Source organism: Hermetia illucens, chromosome 6 (assembly GCF_905115235.1).
Source record: "Hermetia illucens chromosome 6, iHerIll2.2.curated.20191125, whole genome shotgun sequence".
Classification (NCBI taxonomy): Eukaryota; Metazoa; Arthropoda; class Insecta; order Diptera; family Stratiomyidae; genus Hermetia; species Hermetia illucens.
The window spans coordinates 12,286,268-12,302,443 of record NC_051854.1 but is presented as its reverse complement, the minus strand read 5'-3'; positions in this window follow the sequence as shown (position 1 = coordinate 12,302,443).

Genomic DNA, 16,176 nt, shown 5'->3' with positions numbered 1-16,176 from the left:
GCTATTCCTTCGTAGCAAAATCGAGAGAAATTCGCTCAGAACAGCCTCAATTGGATGATGACGTTGAGACAGATTTGGGACAATGCTTGCGTAAACAGAGGGCCCAAAAAACGTTGAACGACGTCGAATTCGGTACCGGGCAAAGTTTTCCATATCTTCCATGCTATGTCCTTTAATGTAATTTGGAAGATCAGGATCATCCATCAGACATGGAACCTTGACCTCACATTCTGTCCGATTCTTTCTGCTCGTTCTCCAAGTCCGTAGTCATTTGGACAATATCCTCGATCAGAGAGAAAAAAATATGTCATTAGTCTAGTCGAGGTTTTGAGGAAGGAAGCTCCGAAAGGGATTGGAACCAGGAGCCGTTTTACTTTAGAGCAACAATCCAGTCCCTTTCATTCATATGAGGTGGAAGGGGTGTTCTACGAATAAGAGCTGTGGTGAAAGTTTCTCCTGTCTCTTAGTCTGATCATCATGGCGAATCATAAGTCTAATATAGTCCTTCGCCGCATTATCCAAAAGTCCGCGACCGCATTCAATCTATTTCAAGGTGCGGTATACGGTAGCGAAATTTTAGTTGTTAGAGGCAGCTTTTGGTATACAGACTCGTCTTTTAATTACGGACTGCGCTACGCTATAGTGTACTGCCTCCACGTTTTGTTGACCCCTATTTTAAAGTTCCACCTTACTTGGACTGACTTTATATCCCAAATGCATTTGCTGCACTTTTCAAAATCATCTACGTTGTGCAATATGATACTAAGAAAATCAAATAAGGTGCTACCCTATATTCCAGGTGACTCAATATGATATTTTCTAGAGCCAACTAGATGAACACATTAAAGGAGGTGGAAGTAAAATAGCGAAAGTTATTAGATATTCAAAAGTTGACTATTGACTGAAGTTTGACTAGCCTGACCATGACGAACGTGAGAGGTCAGATATAAGCAGCAAGATTACCCTCGAGGCCATTCAACATCAACAACGATCTAAGACAAGGGGATGCCCTATCATAGACCCTCTTCAACCTAGCTCTGAAGAAAATGATTCGCGATGCAGATGTAAATGCGAGAGGCACCACCATCTTCAAGTTCGTCCAACTACTGGCCTACATTGACGATATTGACATTATGGGAAGAAGAACCCGAGTTGTACATAGGATCAAAGCTCTTATTGTACAAGACTATGATCTTGCGAGTCCTTATGTGTTCCGTAAAATCCGGCTTAATAGTTTACGGTGGGCGGGTCACTTGATCCGTATGGATGAGGATGATCCAGCCTGGAAAGTCTATAAGGGTAATATCTATGGTAGAAAAAGAAAACGAGGCAGACCCTGCCCGAGATGAAGCGCTGGCGTAGGTCAGGACGCCACACAGCTTTTAGGGATATGAAATTTGCGGATATGGGCGTAAAGCCTGGATGTCTAGATTTTCTTACTAAGGCAGGGTTAGACCGGATACCGGTTGTTGTGCTGTTGATGATGGTGATAATTGGCTGAAGTTGAATGTGCACCATCCCAAACAGGCTTCAATAAAATCAGTAGCAGGTTTAGGAACTGCCCTTTGATGATCAGAGGAGCTGTCAATTCCAGTTAAGCGTCTGGGCTTTTCTCTAGCGGCAAGAACTATCAGAAAAGCTGTGAATTCCAGCTAAGTTTATGTGCCTTTGTTTTAGTGTAAGAGTATAATGATGATCGTGGGCGGAGTTATTTTTCAACCATAAGGTAGTTCTACCCGACACAGAGATCAAAGGTCAAAGTGTTATCGACGTTTAGAGTTTCTCATTCTATTTCTCCATTGTCCCTCTCTATCTCATTATTTCTACCTCGTTATTCCGTTATACCGTTTTTCAGTCTTTTACGCCCCTCTTCCCTCCCCCCCCCGCCAAAGTATACGATTGAATCACAAACTTCACACTTTTTTTGGGAATTCTAACTTTTCACGGAGATATCTACGCTTCAAGGTAAAGTTGTCATCGTGTTAATCTATTTTATGCCCCTTTTAAAATTCTTCGCCCCAGTTCCCCATATTTTGGTCCTTGTACACCATTATGTCATTTTCGTTTCCTTCGAAACCAGCAGTAAAAGTTTCCTCCTCCTCTCGTAACTTTATGTATTTACTGACATAGATGTTGTTTAAAGTTTCTAGGATTTGGGTGCATCTCTCTCCACCTCCTATATTCTGCGCATTTTTGCCGAAGTTTCATTGTTTTCATTGCACCCGCAACAATAAGAATTGAAAGTGCAGTATGCCTTCATCTATTTCAGAGAGAGGTTTCAATCAATAAAAGTTTCGCAATTGCCTGAACCGATCCGCTGGGCAAAAATGCATTTGTTTGTTTCGGGAAGCTCATAGCTGAGAGTAGACATTTCAGAAAGGAATTAAGATGGTCATTTGTAAAAGAGTATTCTAATATTTTTGTGTGTTGTGAAGTCTGAATGGGAGTTTTAAAAGACGGTGATGGATGTGATAAAGGGTACTAGATAGAAGGAAGGAGTTAAAGACAACACAAATTTTCATCAGTTCACTGTAAAACAATAGTGAAACCAAATTATCTGCATGCAGTGAAACCATGGATAGTGCAGATATTGGAAAGCCAGAAGATGCTCCATTTTGTGAAGTGGATCACCACATTGAATCTCTAAGCGTAAAGTTTCGACCCTCTTGATGAATATCGATCCTTTATGGTTTCAAGTATTGCGATTTGCACAGCTACTAATACAGCCTCTCACATTGCTATTATCAGTAGATCGCTCGAAACTTTAGCAAAAATATTATGATGTAATCCTGCCGTCGAAAGACAAATATCTTAAATGCCAATCCAGAAATAATGTTATGAGCGAGATTACGACGATGGAGTGACTACACCTTTAATAAAAGTGATAACTAAAAGCGTCCCACCGACTGCATCTAATGACTATTGTGTTTCTCTTCTAATGCAACTGAAAATTCTAACTTTTCCTGATAATTTTCTATTGGCAAAAAAAACATGATTTTAAGGAATTCCTTCCGCCAATAACGAAATAATATTTTCACATTCCCACAACCCAAAACTCCACATTTTCACCGAGCCGCTAACTTAACGAGTTTCCCTATAAAATCTATTGTATTTCATATTTTCAAATTTCATGCGTGAAAGTCGTGATCGATTACGATGTCCATAGGTGCAGAGCATAGTTAAGATGATAACGATTATTATGATGATGAAAAATGATTTTTCTTGAACTATTAGGAACGTGATTTCACTTTGAGCGCGGGTACAACGACTGTATATCGCCTTCGCAAGCTGCACACCTAATGTATGCGATAAGATTCCGCGATAGACCGCGAATAAATATGTATATTAAGTGGTAACTTCTATTCGATAACCAGCATTACATGCCTATGAGTTTTATAGGGGAGATTGCGGTGGTAGAAATTGAAATTTTCTTCATTTCCTGAATTTTCATTCGAATATCACCAGAATTGACGGTAGTCATAACGTACTTCTGAGGAGGAGTCATTACCATTTTGGATATCATAACTGGATCCCACAATACACAACGGAGTATATAGTATTGACTATCTACAAAATTTTCCCCATTTCGGGGGCCTCTAAAAATGCTCTCAGTTAAACAAAGCGCCCTCTTCTCCTGCATTCCTTGAAAAAGGTATTCGCTACAATATATTGCCTGTTACCGGACAATGTCATTATAAAGTGATCGCCTCTTACATTGCTCAAATGTTCACCATATTACTTTGCTAGTTTTATGTCAGTTTTACCATTACCTGGTGCCCCGCAAGTGGTTTTGCGGAAGTCTTTGGTGAATCGGGCTGCGAAGAACAAAAGTGTTCATATGTAATATTTGTATCTTTCTTATTGCAGCCAGTGGCTTTGTTATGTGAGAAAACCTCGTTGAAATGATATTCTTCCCATTGCCACCTCGGAAAGACTTTCTTTTCGATAAGATCTTTGCTTGCGTGAAACAGTAAGAAATGTAAAATTATTCAAATTGCATCTAAAGGGTTTGCTCGAATATATTTACGCCTGTAGTGCGGAAGATTTGTTAGGGAATGTCCTTGTAAGTGGGTCGTGACTGAAAGCATGACGAACGCTTGGTTACTGCTTCCAGGTGACTTGATTTGCAGGTTTCAAAGTGAACGGAGAAAATTTTTGCGCGGAGAAAATCTCAAAGCTCATTTTCGGTAGTGTTACTCGATTACTTAATATCTGATTCAATAAAATGTGGTATGACATCTCTTTTTTGGACTGAAGATACCGGAAAATCTAATTTCAGCACGTTTTTTGCAGAAGACACTAAATAAAAGATGAGGATTATTTATAAAGAGTCTTCAAAGTAGTAATAGGGGTATCCGAAATGAGGACATCCGTATAAATAGGGGTTGTACCGATCGGGAAAAAAATTGTTACAGGCTTCACCTGGTGCACGTTTTATCACGGAAAAATCGGTGAAAGTTATACTCTGCGCTTCAATGGAAAGACTGCACTTAGTGCATTTTGGGTGATCAACCAGAAAGGAGAGCATGGCAACTCAGATGATGGGAGAGAATGGAAACTAGTTGCTATCCGATTCGCGGCTCAATTGACGGAGGAAACGATAATCAGAATAAAACTTTGGACACTAAGAAGTTACCTTAAGGTAAATTGTGTCTATTGAACTTCCGCCTTCACCAGGGAAGGGGAAAGAAAGGGAAGCTGGAGATATGGACACAATTAGTCTAATACTGGCATGCAAATACGGATAAATGCGTACCTGATACCGCAAACCTGGGAAGGATCCTGGGTAAATGCAGAGGAAGGTAAGGCGGCAAAATACCTTGGGCCCAAGGGCTGAATCGCTAGGTGTGGTACGGAGGAATTTCGCGCTAGAAAACGGAACCTTCTGCAGAAGCTGGGGACAAGCTGGTAATCCTGGTGTGATTCACATTCGACGTAGTAAATTCTTCGGTCATTGATAATGTACGCCAAAGAGTAATATGGACACAATTGTGGTAGAAACCACATTGAAATGCTTTGCATTCGGGCCTATCTCCACGATCTCCGTGGAGTGGTCTATTAGGAAGTGATTAAATCCCGAAGAGGGATCTTACTGGAGGCGCTCCATCCAAAAACGTGCCAACATCAAGGAGGGAAAGAAAAAGAGAACATTTGTGCAAACAGCAGTCTTGGTTCTCCTTGAAAAAATAGTTTTTGGAAAGAAGGGTAGGTATGACTACAACTTCCAAACCTCCATGCGAACTGGGTTTGCCTTCTCAATTTTATTGACCTCGTGTCTAATTTTCTTTGTGAAAGAAGTGTTCCTTAGCCATATTTATATCCTACCATTTAGAGGAGAATTTCCGATCCTTTCCTTCATTAGTATGCTATAGAAAGTATTTATTTCCAGAAAACTCTCTCGAGCTTTTAAGACTGAACGTTCAAACGTGTTTTTCCGTTTGAGATTCTTCAGAATAATAGGCAGATTACTTTAAGTATAATTCACGAATCTTATTCAGCCATACACAAGCAGAATGGCGCTTCAAAAATGAACCGAAGCCGAAAATCACTTTGACGACCTATTAGTGGTGCATGGACGAGTGGGCGAAACGCTGGTACACGCGTGCTGCTTCAGTTGTTTAATTTGTCAGAGAAATAAGTTGTTTTTGTTTTATTTATAAATACCCGCCCTTTTTGATCACTCTGGGTACCCCCCAATCAACCTCGGTCTTCGTCAGCTCAATGAACATGATGCTATAATCCTAGACATCAAGCTCCCGGGCAGAGGTTGAAAGAGTGCTCGGATGGTTCCCATCCCAAAAAAGAACCAAAATCCTCTAAATCTGGACAGCTATCATCCTCCACCAAGATCTTCGAGTGGATCATAAAAATAATCATTCACAAATATAGTGACTTAAATCACACACTCCCTGACTTCCAATTCACCCCAACCCAAATACTCGGTTGGGCATGCACTTCTCGTGCTCAAATCAGACGTTCTCCTGGGAATCGACCGGAAGGCGCCAACCACAGCATGTCTCCTCGGTATAAAGAAGGCTCTCGACTCCGTATGGCAATATGGACTCTTTTATAAGCTTTAGGAAGTCCTCCATTCCCATCCACACCTCTGCAAACTAATCCCTAGCTTTCTTGACAGGTGGAAATCTGAACTTCAATTCCAACAGCACCTTTCTTCTCCCTTCTCAAGTCCGGTAGGCATCCCTCAAGGATCAGTCGTCTTTGCTACCCTCTTTTCCTTGTTCAGCGCAGACCTACCAAAATCAACCCCACACCCAAACCCAATCCGAATCCTCCAGTATGCGGATGACCTCATCTTTTGCAGCACCGCCGAAAACATCTTCCTAAACCTACAGAAATGCAAAACTATCGCATTCTGTGGTAAGATAAGGATGACGGCAAAAATGAGGAGTGATATATCAACGCTATCCCTCCCCCTCAAATACAACATCCCAACACGTCCGAAAGTCAAGCTGTTTTGCTACAAACAGCTTATCCGTCCCCTCTTCATTTTCGGCTTCTTTTTCCCCTACTCAACCCAACGACTCCGACTCGAAGAACGCGGAATCCTAGGCCACTGCTTCAACACATACAAAAACGAAGACCGCTCTAAACATATCACCAACCAGATCCTCTACGACACCTGCCAAACGCCCGGCATCGACGCCGTCCTACTCCGTCATGCATTCAATTTGCCCACTAAATATCAAAGTCGCCCTAATCCCCTAATCTGTCGGCTATGAAGATTGAGATCGTGGAAGAAAAACTTCCACGAACTCATCCGTTCCCTCGAATCCCCATATTTGAAACTTTCTTTTTGACCCCGATGATGGAGTGGTCTTTTACAGCGGTAAGTACTACTCATCCCAATTTTCAAAGCCCGCCCATCGCCAGAGCCAATCTTAGCTTCCTTTTCCCAAACATCTCTTGCATGTACCCCATCCTAGTTTCCCTCGCAGTCCGCGCAATCCATCGGCTTAAAAACCATAAGTCGCCAGAAGCCGATGGAATTATAGCCGAATTGGTTAAATATGGAGGCGAATTATACCAAGTGGTTAATCAACTAATACTCAAGGTGAGGGACAGCGAATCAATGCCTGACGACTGGCAACGAGCCATTATCTATCTCATCCATAAAAAGTGAGATATCAGGCTATGCAGCAATTATCGAGGTACCACGTTGCTGAGTACCATCTCTAAGATATTCTCCGCTATCTTGGTAGGCCGGATAGCCCCATACGCTTACAACATCGTTAGCCCATACCAAAGAGGCTTCACTCCAGGCAAATCAGCAACAGATCACGGCAAGCGATGGAAAAACTGTTGGAATATGGACATCAGTTGCATCATTTTTTCATCGACTTTAAAGCCGCCTAGCCAGAGTAAAATTGTACACGGACAAGAGAGAATCCCAACGAAATTGGTTAGACTGACCCTGACCAATGTGCGAGACCAGACAAAAGCAGCTGGATTACTCCCGAGACTATTCAACATTAACAAAGGTCTGAGACAAGGACAAGGCCCTATCATGCGTCCTCTTTCACCTCGCCCTGGAGAAAATGATTCCCGATGCTGACATAAATGCGGGAGGTATCACCCTCTTTAAGTCCACGTAACTACTGGGAAGAACGACCTGAGACGTACAAAGTGCTTTCATCCAGATAGAGCAGGCGGCGTGAGATCTTGGGCTGCACATTAATGAAGGCAAGACAAAATACATGGTGGCAACGTCGGCATCGCAAACCTACCAACCAACAACATCAAACCGTACTGGTCAAACGAGAAGAATAAAGATAGGACAATACAACTTTGAGACTGTTGATATTTTTTCCTATCTAGGGTCGGAAATCACAATCAACAGCTACAACGATGAAATCCGCGCATGGTTTTTGGCAGCTAACAGAGCCTATTTCAGCTTACAAAAACTGTTTCGCTCGAAACGTCCCACCGTATGGTCAAAGCTCTTATTGTACAAGACAATGATCTTGCCAGTCCTCATGTATTCCTCGGAGACTTGGGTTCTTAGCAAGAAAAAATTACAAACTCTTGGCGTGAGAGAAGAATCTTCCGAAGAACTTTTGGCCCCCACACGAGAATGGACGATTTCGTAGCCTACATAACGACGAAAGCTATTAGCGATAGCATGACCGTCAGACTGTGGATAGAAGCCGGCTCAATAGGTCACAGTAGGTGGTTCACCTAATCCTTATGGATGACGATGATCCAGCCCGAAAAGTCTATAAGGGCCATTTCTATGGTAGAGAAAGAAGACGAGGCGAACCCTGTCTGAGATGGAGCGATGGCGTAGGTCATAACGCCAGACAGCTTTTAGTGATATTGTCTGGAGTTCCTTATTTAGACAGGCCTAGACCGGATAAAGGTTGTTGCGTCGTTGATGATAATGAAGATAAGGTTTCGCCATTAGTCGTTCTCCTTTGCGGCGACTTTTTGAAGGTAGACGGTGCGTCTTTGGGGCATGCTCAGCAGGTCAACTACAACATAGTCCCTAGTGGTACTACTATAGTTGAACGAGTCGAAATGCCCTTTCTTCCTGTTAGAAGGTAGGATTAGCATATTAAGGCCAGAGTGGTATATTTGCGACTCCCTAGTCTAGACCCTTTGCGACGCGTGGAACAGAGTCACCTCGAATTAGAGGGGGTTTGTAATTATGTACTAACGGTCTTGGTAAACGAAAAGTTAAATCTCATGAAAATGCATGTTTGTTCAGTGTACCCTGCAGTTATATTGCGTTACTCCGAATTCAAATTGATTCAAGATTGGATTGTTTGATTGAGAAATTGAGATAGTGAGTCTGATGTTCACTAGATTTCCTCATAAATTAAGCTCTATGCAGATATGCGGATATCTATCCGTTTTTCTGGATATACAAATTCGAGTAACTTAAAGAAGGCTGGGTATCATCTTCTGTCTCCACATCATGATAGTCAAAACAACTAACTTCGTATCTAAAAATATTAATAACAAAAATCAATCTACAAAATAAAAGTAAAACATTCCAAATCGACCAACGCTAAATCATGAACTTGAATGCCTACTTTAAATTCAATACGCTACAAGTTTTATTGTTCCTTAATGCAGGCATGATATTAATATCGTTACAATTTAACAAAATAGAACAGACTATTCCGACTTGAAGTCGAAACCACTTATTAAAACGCGATGCTCTCATTAGCTTCTGTATAAATATCAGATTTCATCCAACATTACAACAAAACAAGTAGCGCGGGCAAACATTAAAGAAACTGATCCGCCACTAATTCCAACGAGAACAATACGCTCCTTGCGGATCAGCCACTGGATTAGCCAGATCTGGACATTCGATGGGTTCCTACACTGAGATGATCTTTGGTGGTTTCATGGCTGAAGGAAGTTTCGAGGAGAAAGTAGGGTAGAGATGTAGATACTTTATCAGTTTTGATAGAAAGTCAAGAGGGTTCTTAGAAATACTGGTCACTAAATAGGACCACAGAGGAGACTATTAAGTAAACTGCATTTTCCAATTGACCAACTTGAAAAATCTGACTCTACTAAAGATACAGCGAATGTATTCCTCCTGAATGCACCGTCCCTAAAGTACGCATTTACAAAAGCTGACTCCGTGCACGTTATGAACGTATATGCACGAAATAAACAAGTTGATTGCCGAAGACACGAAAAAAGAAGAGAATTCTTGCGATCAATGCGGAATGATATTTTCTGTGTAAAGCTTCTAGAAAAAGAAAAGTTCCTCTGACATACCTACGGATAGGTACGGTATCCTCCTTTCGCGAGTGCATTCTTTTCAAACCTCTCGTGGCCGGCAAACTGCAATGCATTCTGTAGCAAGTAGTCGACCGCGCAGCCTCTATCGCTTCTGGTCTTGACTGCAACGAAACGATGCATATGCCGACCCCAAGATGCTGCTCTGCCAGGAACTGGACACAAGACATGCTGGCAAGTATTCTTTTCTGGAAAAACACGAGACTGAACGGCATCAAAGAAAAGTAAATTGATAAAGTGTTTAAAATTCAATGGAACTGCAGCATTGCTGGATGCAGGAGAAAAAATATTTAATATCGTCGGGCGTGAGTCATTGCTTTCCTTCCAGCTACAAGACATCTCAACACAAAAGCTCGGACGCTGAGATGGTTTTAACATATCGCGAAAGGATGATCCAATCAAGTCGACAATTGCAGTCTTTTGATTCAATAACGAAATATCGTTTATTCGTGTCCCGTGTGGCACTCCCATAGTTACCATGCACAGATGCATCTATATCTGTGCGATATCGTCTTTTAATCCAAGCGGAGTAACAGAAATGAAAGGCATAGGCTGAAAACAAACAAAGACGCAAATCAAATCGCTGGGCGAAACCCTAACATTACCAACCATGAGAAGTCATATTGAATCGTAAGCGGCTCTAATAACACCTTTTGGTTTGCGAGTCGCACAGTTCAATCGGATTTCTGCCATTTCCGTGGCGAAGCGTGTAATTGACGGTTTTAATAAATAATTTCGTATGAGGACGATATTTTTTGTTGGATGCGTAGAACCACGTATTTCGAGGGCAGCTAGTTTGGATGTTATGTGAGGGTTCCCTCATGGTATCGAACCTCAAACGTCCCACTGGTTGTCAGTGCCTTATTTATGTCCCAGATACTTAACGCTTCTAACCTATCTATTGAACCTATTTCAATTTCCAGAAAGTGCGTCACTCACCTTGCCGTCCTTGCAGCTCTCGAAGGCCACTATAAAATCTATCTATTCCGATCAATATCAATAATTTCAATAAATTCTTGTGCAATTTTTCACACCATCGTGTCACATACTATCTGACTCGGAACGACATTGCCAATGCTTTGGCTAGAGGAGGTGTTTGTGTAACCAAGCGCCAACCCTTTGCGCCTGGAGGCAAAATATATGAGAAGTATATTGAGGCTGAGAATCATCTCTTCTCCCTGAACAGAATAAAAAATGCATTTCCTGAACGTGTTATAGTCACTAATATGCATATACCTGAGGAATGCCAATGATTTATGAGTAGCAGCTATGATTCGCAAGAATCGAGGAAGATATGTTTGATTGACTATCGATTGAAACGTGCTCAAAGTATATTGGAATTAATGCGTTTCGTTGCCAATGTGCAACCGTTTATTATGCAGAAAGTGTCGTTATCTAGAATGCCAAAGAGTTGCTATGTGTTTGCAATGAGTAAACATATTCACATTAAAATTTGAAGCTAGTAATGATATTGATTCTACTCACATTGTTTGCATTTAAACGGGTTTATCACCATGGAATATTTTTTACTATTGGCCAGCTACGGTAGGCCAATATGCCAAGGGTTCAAACGGCAATTGACAGAAACGCGTGACTATATTGACTCCCAAACTCTCCTATCTTGGGGAGCTTCCAAATCAGGAAATTCCTTTCACCGACGGGAGAGATTACCTATCGATTGGGAGAGGAGAGAAGATTAGTTAAAAAAACCCCTTGCCATCTGACCCCGGTCAAGTTCTATCTTCTTTGCAACGAGAAGGATCCGAACGTAATGCACAATGCGGCCCCACATGTCAGCGCTCCTCAGCGTCTTCCCGACAATGTTGCCTCGAGAGATATCCCCTGTGTCTACATAAAGTTGTTGACAAATCCGATCTATTCCCCAAGGAAGAAAGGTGTGATAGACATCATCCACTGCCCCATTGCAGAATACATAATCAGAAGATTCTGCTTTCCAATCTTGTCAGGTAAGACTGAAAACCTCCACACCATTTAAGAACTGGGCAAGGACATAGCCAGGCACCTAAGCTGGCAATGAGCGGCGCAGTTTATTTTGCCAAGAGAGCTGCTACCCATCTACGTTACCGTTCTTCACCCTCTAGCTCTTCCTCCTTGCGCTTGTATATGGCTTTGCGCTGCTTAGCACAAAGGGCAACAGGAATCATCCAGCGATCACCATCATGGCCGGTTCAGAGACAGTACGGTGCGCAGACGCCACCCGCAAAGTTCCCGTCTCTGTATTTGCGCAAGATGCTTTCGACATACCTCCTTGCCAAAAACGTCAGGCCATGCCACTACCGGCGTTTTACTCATCAAATGAAGTTTACCATTAGCCGACTCAAGGCTTAAATTGCAGCAGCAGCCTTGACCGAGGTTGACAAGACCTTGGGAGTAGAGTAGGTGAATGTATTTACGTACAGAGTGTTAGATTTCCGCAACAGTACGTCGTCGGATTACCAACTAAACACTTCCCTTTCAGCAGATAACTAGCCTGGGACCATTTGACACATTACTTCAGGCTAGCCTTCCTGTTTTCCTGGCTTTGGGAGCGTTCATTCGGTCTCTCCACCGGTCGAATTTGCAATAAGAAAATTCCACACATAATACTCAACATGACTCCAGCTGCCAGCGCTCTTTAGCACCTATCTGACAATGTTGTCTGGAGAGAGTTTCCCTGTGTCTGCATAAAGCTGCTGCCGAAAGTCGTTACATTTTTCACAAGAGAAAAAGCTGTGTTCAGCATTGTCCATCACTCCATTGCAGAACACACACACACAGGCGATCGCGCCTTCCCAATCGTGTGCAAGTAAAACTGGAAACCTCCAGGCCCACTTAGAAGTTGGGTAAGGAAGTATTCAATCTCACCGTGCATTCGGTTAAGCCACAGGTCTAAATTGTCGATGAGTCGCGCAGTCTATTTACCTCTTTGCTCATTTTGCCGAGACAGCTGTCACTCGGTAAGGGTGCGTTGACGTTCTTGACGGGCAACCAACAAGCATAGCATAACTGACCAGGCGTGACTTTTTGGGTATATAGAGTCTCAGCAGACGTTACACGAGAAAGGTCACCCTTGAGTCAAGCGTCAGTTCAAGGTACTTAACCGTTGATTTTGACTTGATTATCGACTCGCCGATTTATGTGGCATGCAGGGTCGAAATTTTCTTTTTAGTTAGGATACTCACGACTAGCCTGACAGCATCAACTGTGGATATCCCTGCTCTAAACTAAATTGAGTGGGCATAAGTCTCCGGCATCAAGTAGCGCTTCAGTGAGTCTATTCTGATTAGGTTTTCAAGCATTTTCCCGGCGTTGTCAAGCATACGAAGTGGCCGATATGCAGAAGCTGACGCTGACGGTCACCTTTTTTTTGCTGATCATCGCACGCTTTGCCACCTTCCAGCCAGAAGGAAAAATGCTCTCTTTCAGGCAAGCGTTGAACACTCCGAGCAGATTTTAGAGCACCAGTTTGTATGCCTCTGCAGGGATACCATCGGGTCCTGGCGCTTTCTTGTTTTTCATAAGACATTGGGCATTCCTCGTTCCTCTTGGTGCTGCTATTGTTGTACTGTACGGGATACGCCGTAGTGGCGCACACCGACAAGTTGCGTCAACCACTTCGAAGGCGATGTATTAATAGACGTTTGCCTAGAAAGTTTCTAGAATTCGCCTCCTGACCACCAGTCATGCCAACGCGAAAGTTAGGTCGGCAATGTTTCCTCGCAGCCTGGGCGCTGAAACATTTAAGGTGGATCCGGAGTTTAAAACTGAGAGTCCTGTTCTCGCCACCATTTCAAATCGGGATGAGGCATGCCCCATTCAAGTGCCTTGCGACCGCACTCACCCCCAACCAAGATCAGCCATTTCGTGCAAAAGATAGCGATCTCCAGAAAATCCCGCATCGTCTCATTCAGTGTTAGACAGACACTGAAAAGCGTTACCCCTAAACACAGAAGTAAGTAACAACCCTAAGTTGGTGCCGTCTCAAATCCAGAAGGCTTAATGACGAGCGTCATCAATAACAGCAAAAAGTAATATCGGTAATAAGATGCGACCCTTGCATACTCCGCTTTCGACCTGTGAGACGTTACCTCGGTGCAGCACATTTTACGCTATCATATGCCGATCTGATAGTAGCTATTAGTTACTATGGAATGCCCCTGCAAGGGGGTAGATACGCTCTGTGATTACACTATCGAAAGCTTTATCAAAATCGATGAAGAGTAAGTGATGTGAAGATTTTTTCCAAAATAATCAGTAGGGTGTGGATGTAGTCAATGCAGGAGGGATCGGAGCGGTAACCTGCCTATTCACTATCGATCAAGCTTCCGCGATGCTCTTAAATGCGTGCCGGGATTATTTAAGCCACTATCTTTGAAACGGCTGGAAGCATTCACTTATACAATTATCATACTCCTCCTGGGTCCTCTTGTTTGGAATCTTTAAGATCATTCGGTTCTTTTTCTCTTTCAGAAAGGGAATCCTGAAATTTCACCCAAAAACTGTCAGCTCCAGCGGCTTTATTCCGTTTGAGTGCATTGATTGCCAAAACTATTTCTTTTCTACTTGAAGGAACAGCCTGTAGTCGTATGTTACCCTTCAGTTGGCCCAACTGACCGTATGGTAGGCTCAATGCCTGAACAATGTGCCACCAAAGATGAAACGGAGAGAGTTGCAGAAATCCACGAACTGGCCGGAGTCTTGCAATCAGAAGTCTGTCTGGCTAGGCCATGATAGTACAAAAGCACCTTGCACACAGCACATTAGCGTGAAAACAGGGAGAGGAGTATTTTCCAGAATCCGCGCTCAAACTGGAGAAAGCGAGCATTCTGAGAAGCCTCGTTAGCGTTGTCGAGAAACGTGAGTACATTCCCGAAATCAATCATAGTACGTTTTCAATAGCCAAAGGTCGTAGCTGTGAGGTCTGTCCCCATTCGTGGTGTTGCCGGGCCACGCATTTCTATCCCTTTTAGTAGCCAACCAGGGAACACTTTGTGTGCATTTTTAAGAACCAACTCACAGGGTGCAACAAAGCTCTAGCAGTAAATATACCACTGCATATGTTGCATTTGCCACAGAGTGGAAAAGCAGAAGCTAATTCCCATTCACAAGCCAGACAAAGCATTGGTTGAACCCTCAAAGGAAAAGCAAGGTAGTCTCTCTGAGAACCAGTTCGGATTTCGAACGAAAAGTTTCACGATCAATGCGATTAACTTGGTCGTTAGCATAGCTAAACCCGCTCTGGAAGAAGGCAACTGCCTTCCAGTAACAATACTTGACGTGAAGAATATCTTCAGATCCTCGGGATGAAGCAAAACGCCAGAGGTCTTCATCAAATTGGAAGGGCCGAAGTGCTAGGTGCATATCATTGCCGACATTTTAATCGATAGACTTCTGTACTGCGATGGAGGACATAAGGGGGGTCCGTTCTAGGACCACGTGGCGACATTTGGCTGATGGTTGCTGCACGCCTCATTGATGAAGTCGAGACTTACGCGAACGAAACAGTTTATGACATTAAGTCCTGGCTGGAGAACATAGGCCTATCGAGCGCGAAGCATAAGACACAAGTAGTACTTACTATTAAGCGGAGGAAGAGTGCATCTATGAAGATACCCAGCCTGTACCCAAGTATTTAGTCGTAATGATGACTGAGCGGGTAAACTGCAAATTATTGTACTTATGGAGGGTGCAGAAATTAGGCCATGTAACACCGGAACATTGCTGGTCAGTTCGATCCTACTATATGCAGCCCCATATAGGCAGATGCGCTGCAAAAGCAACTAAACAGGAGGTTATTGATCTTACCTCCATCGATTTGATCATGATAATTGGTCATATTGTCCAAAGTGTCCCAACAGGGCGCAGAACACGCATTATTCTCATCAGTATGGAATGCTCGAGGTTTGCAACTGGGAAAGGAAATAAGGGTCACTTCGATTGGTTTAAGGGGATTGCTGGGCGGGAAATATTAGTGAAGCATGGAGCTCTCCGCGATATTGTTGGTACCACCACCTAGGGAGTGAGGCGGCCGGTACAGGAAAGCTTGGATTTTGGAAACATTTGAAACTAAAAAATGTATCAAGAGAGCTATTACAGTGCCAGAAATATTGAAATAGTGTACCACGGTGCACGAAGTTTCAGATGAGGAACGGGTGATGGTCGAGAAGGATTCTCTTCTGCAACCAACTTCACAGCACAATGAGGGCGAGGGTTGGGATAATTTTGAATTTTCTTCATTATACCTATATGTCAAGCCATAGGGAATTCACAAAACGATGATATCTGGAGGTAGTTGAATAATTTAACAGAATTTTCTACAATGCTCTTCTAGAATAGCTTCTTTGGAATCTAGTAAATGCGGCAGACCGTCATGAATGAAATCCGTTCTAACCCGCTCTG